This window comes from Macaca fascicularis, chromosome 3 (genome assembly GCF_037993035.2).
Source record: "Macaca fascicularis isolate 582-1 chromosome 3, T2T-MFA8v1.1".
Taxonomy (NCBI): domain Eukaryota; kingdom Metazoa; phylum Chordata; class Mammalia; order Primates; family Cercopithecidae; genus Macaca; species Macaca fascicularis.
Window position 1 is genome coordinate 182,096,615 of NC_088377.1, and position 4,395 is coordinate 182,101,009.

Sequence of the window (4,395 nt, forward strand, 5' to 3'; positions counted from 1 at the left end):
CAAGTCCTTGAGGACACATTTCTGAGTTGTGATACTGGCAAGAGGCTCATTTTGCCGTTATAAAGATTTGTATACATTTGAAAAGGACAGAGAAAGAAATTTTGAAAGAAGAGAGAGAAGGCTGAGAAGTCTCTATGTCCAGCAGAGGAATTAAGCCTGTTATTTTTCATTTTTATTTGCCCTTATACAGTGGTAGTTTTGTCTCTGGGCATCCAAGGAGAAATATGATGTCAGGGTGAGTAAAAATAAATGAGCCAAATATGTTACTTTTATTTTTAAAAATATATTGTGAGTCGTTTATTTTTCAGCCTAAAAAAGGAAGCAAATTCTGACACATGCTACAACATAGATGAATCTTAAAAAACGTTATGCTAAGTGAAATAAGTGAGACATAAAAGGACCAGTACAGTACAATTACACTTATATGATGTAGACAGAATAGTCAACTTCATAGAGTCGGAAAGTAGCATAGTGGTTGCCCATGGCTGGAGGGAAGGGGAAATGAGAAATTGTTGTTTAATGGCTATGGAGTTTCTATTTGGGATGACAAAAAAGTCCTGGAGAGGGATGGTGATGTTGGTTGCACAGCAATGTATTTAATGCCATTGAATTGTACACTTAAAAATGGTTAAAATGGGCCGGGCGTGGTGGCTCAAGCCTGTAATCCCAGCACTTTGGGGGCCGAGACGGGCGGATCACGAGGTCAGGAGATCGAGACCATCCTGGCTAACACCGTGAAACCCCGTCTCTACTAAAAAAAAATACAAAAAACTAGCCGGGCGAGGTGGCGGGCGCCTGTAGTCCCAGCTACTCGGGAGGCTGAGGCAGGAGAATGGCGTAAACCTGGGAGGCGGAGCTTGCAGTGAGCTGAGATCCGGCCACTGCACTCCAGCCCGGGCTACAGAGCGAGACTCCGTCTCAAAAAAAAAAAAAATGGTTAAAATGGTAAATATATATACATAGAGTGAAATACATACTTTTTTGTATTATATTTATATATGGGTGTATACATATATATGTGTGTGTGTATACTATCAAGTATATGACCTGTGTCACCACCACTCAGGGCTAGAATGCCTTCTTAGCCACGTGGTGGTGTGGACCTGAAGTCCCAGCTGCTAGGGAGGTTGAGGCAGGAGGATCACTTCAGCCCTGCCTTTGGAGGCTACAGTGAGCTCTGATTGTGCCACTGCACTGCAGCCTGGATGACAGAGGAAGACCCAATCTCTTAAAAAATAAAAAAAAAAGGTGTATATATACACACATATTTATACATATGAATGCCTTCTTTCCTGTAGCCCAAGCTATGCTCTTTGTATTTATAGTGACCTTGGTGGAGAGGGTCGGATGGTAGACAGAGGCAGCATCTCTCTCTCCTTGACTTCCAAAACCATCAGGATATTTAAATATTTGTAAAATGTGTTTTCTACCTGTAGATGTTCTCCGAGTGCTCAGTGGGTCTGAGTCAGGTGACTTTTTTTTTTTTAAACAGTAACCACCCGGGGTGCAGTGGCTCACCCCTATAATCCCAGCACTTTGGGAGGCCAAGGTGGGCAGATCACCTGAGGTCAGGAGTTCGAGACCAGCCTAGCTAACATAGTGAAACCCCATCTCTACTAAAAATACAAAAATTAGCTGGGTGTGGTGGTGGGTGCCTGTAATCCCAACTACTCGGGAGGCTGAGGCAGGAGAATCGCTTGAACCCGGGAGGTGGAGGTTGCAGTGAGCCAAGATCGCACCATTGCACTCTAGCCTAGGTAACAAAAGCTAAACCTGATCTCGGAAAAAAAAAAGAAAAGAAAAAAAAGTAACCATTACCGGAAAAAGACAACATTTGGACACTTAGCTTCATGACATTGACACCTAACAGGTTTTATTTCCCGATCACACATTTGGGGCGAATCTTGACCTACACTGGATTTCCACATTGTGCTGGTGGTTCTCACCCTGCAGCAATATTTGGCAGAGTCTCTTGTTCTCTTGCTCTGCTTGCCAGTGTTGAGTTTATCTCACCCAGAAGAGAGTATCCTGAAAATGGATATGTAACTGGAATTTTGGGTAAGATAAATATTTTCAAGGTTATCTGAAGACATCATAGAAGTAATATTCTTGGACAGTGAATACATTGCCCTGTATTTCAGTGCTTCCCAAACGTTGTGGACCCCAGCCTACAGTAAAAAAGACATTTCAGGCCGGGCACGGTGGCCTACACCTGTTATCCAGCACTTTGAGAGGCTGATGTGGGAGGATTGCTTGATCCCAGGAGTTCAAGACCAGTCTGGGTAACAAAGTGAGGCCCTGGCTCTGAAAAAAATGAAAAAAAATAGCTGGGCATGATGGTGCACACCTATAGTCCCAGAAACACAGGAGGCTGAGGCAAGAAGATTGCTTGAGCCCAGGAGGTTGAGGCTGCAGTGAGCCATGATGGTGCCACTGCACTTCAGCCTGGGTGACAGAGCGAGACCCTGTCTCAAAGAAAAACATTTTTTTTTTTACATCACCCAATACAATATGCACGTGTACAACTGACCCAAACATTTTGCAAAACATTAGTCACTGTTACTACACAAGATACATTCTGAAATTATTTCCTAATCCCTGCTTGTGAAAAAGCTGGTTGCAACCCACAAAGATTGATTTCATGACTCATTTATAGGTCTCAGCCCACAGTTTGGAAACAGGACACCAATGTCGACATTTTATCAAACAATATGTCTCTTTCAATTTTACTTATTGTGTCTTTAATGCCATTTAACTGCCTACATATCACATCCTATGTAGTGGAGAAAATCTGGCCCCTGTGATAGACAATGAGAGACAGTTACTGTTCTAGACTCTGTGGAAAAAAATAGTAAGGAAAATTCACCTCAGCTTCATGCTTCTACCGCCAGCGTCTGGGACTGATAAACTGGAGGGTTTCTGCACGGTAACCTTTGCTCTATGGTAGAATTTTTGAGAGAGTGAGGCAGACTTTTTTTTTCAGCTCTTTCTTCCCATATACCTTCAAAGTTCTTTTAGTTTTAATTTTTGTTTCCTTCTTTTTGCATCATCTCCTTTCTCTGACTCCTCACAAAGAGATATTCAGATCGACAAAACAAAGACTTAAATTACTTACAATCTGGCCAGGCACGGTGGTTCATGCCTTGTAATCCCAGCACTTTGGGAAGCCAAGGCAGGAGGATCACTTGAGCCCAGGAGTTTCGTTTCTTTTTTTCTTTTTTCTTTCTTTTTTTTTTTTTGAGACGGAGTCTCACTCTGTCACCCAGGCTGGAGTGCAGTGGCGCGACCTTGGCTCCTGCAACCTCCACCTCCCAGGCTCAAGCGATTCTCTTGCCAGAGTAGCTGGGATTATAGGCACACCACCACACTCGGCTAATTTTTGTATTTTTAGTAGAGATGGGGTTTTGCCATGTTGGCCAGGCTGGTCTCGAACTCCTGACCTCAGGTGATCTGCCCACCTCAGCCTCCCAAAGTGCTGTGATTACAGGCATGAGCCACCACGCCTGGTCAAACCAGGAGTTTCAAACCACCATGGGCAACATAGGGTGACCCCATCTCTAAAAAAAAATAAATAATAAGCGGGCATGGTGGTGTATGACTGTAGTCCCAGCTACTTGGGAGGCTGAAGTGGGAGGCTTCCTTGAGCCTGGGATGTTATGGCTGCAGTGAACCATGATCACGCCTCTGCACTCCAGCCTGGGCCACAGAGCAAGACCCTGTCTCTAAAAAATATGCATATATATATAATAAAATAAATTACTTAAGATCTATATCCTCCTTTAGTTGATATTCTCTCAGCTAACAACCCCCAGGCCAGCTGTAGTCCCAGATATTCGGGAGGCTGAGGCAGGAGGATTATTGAGCCCAGGAGGTTGAGGCTGCAGTGAGCCATGATGGTGCCACTGCACTTCAGCCTGGGTGACAGAGTGAGACCTTGTCTCAAAAAAAAAAATTTTTTTTTACATCACCCAGTACAATATGCACATGTACAACTGACCCAAACATTTTGCAAAACAGTCACTCTTACTACATGAGATACATTCTGAAATTTTTTCCTAACAAGGGACAGCAGGACAAATTGAGAGCAAAAGATGCAAGAACACACAAGAGAAGGTAAGTAGAAGAAAGGAGCAGGGGCAGCATCGTATGGGCCAGCGCTGGTTGAATTCGCTGGCTATTCCTTCCCGTGAGGGCTTTCTGCTAGGCTGGCAAAGGCTGGTGAGAAAGCCGGCTCTGCGCTCTGCCCTGTGCTGGCCACTTTCACCTGGTGCTTTGTACCCTGCGGCAGCCCTGGGCTCAGGGCAGGTGGGAGGGATTGTACTTTCCTTTCACTTTCTCAGGACGCCAAACCTGACACCTGGGGCCAGAACTACACTTCCCACCAAGCAGCGAGGC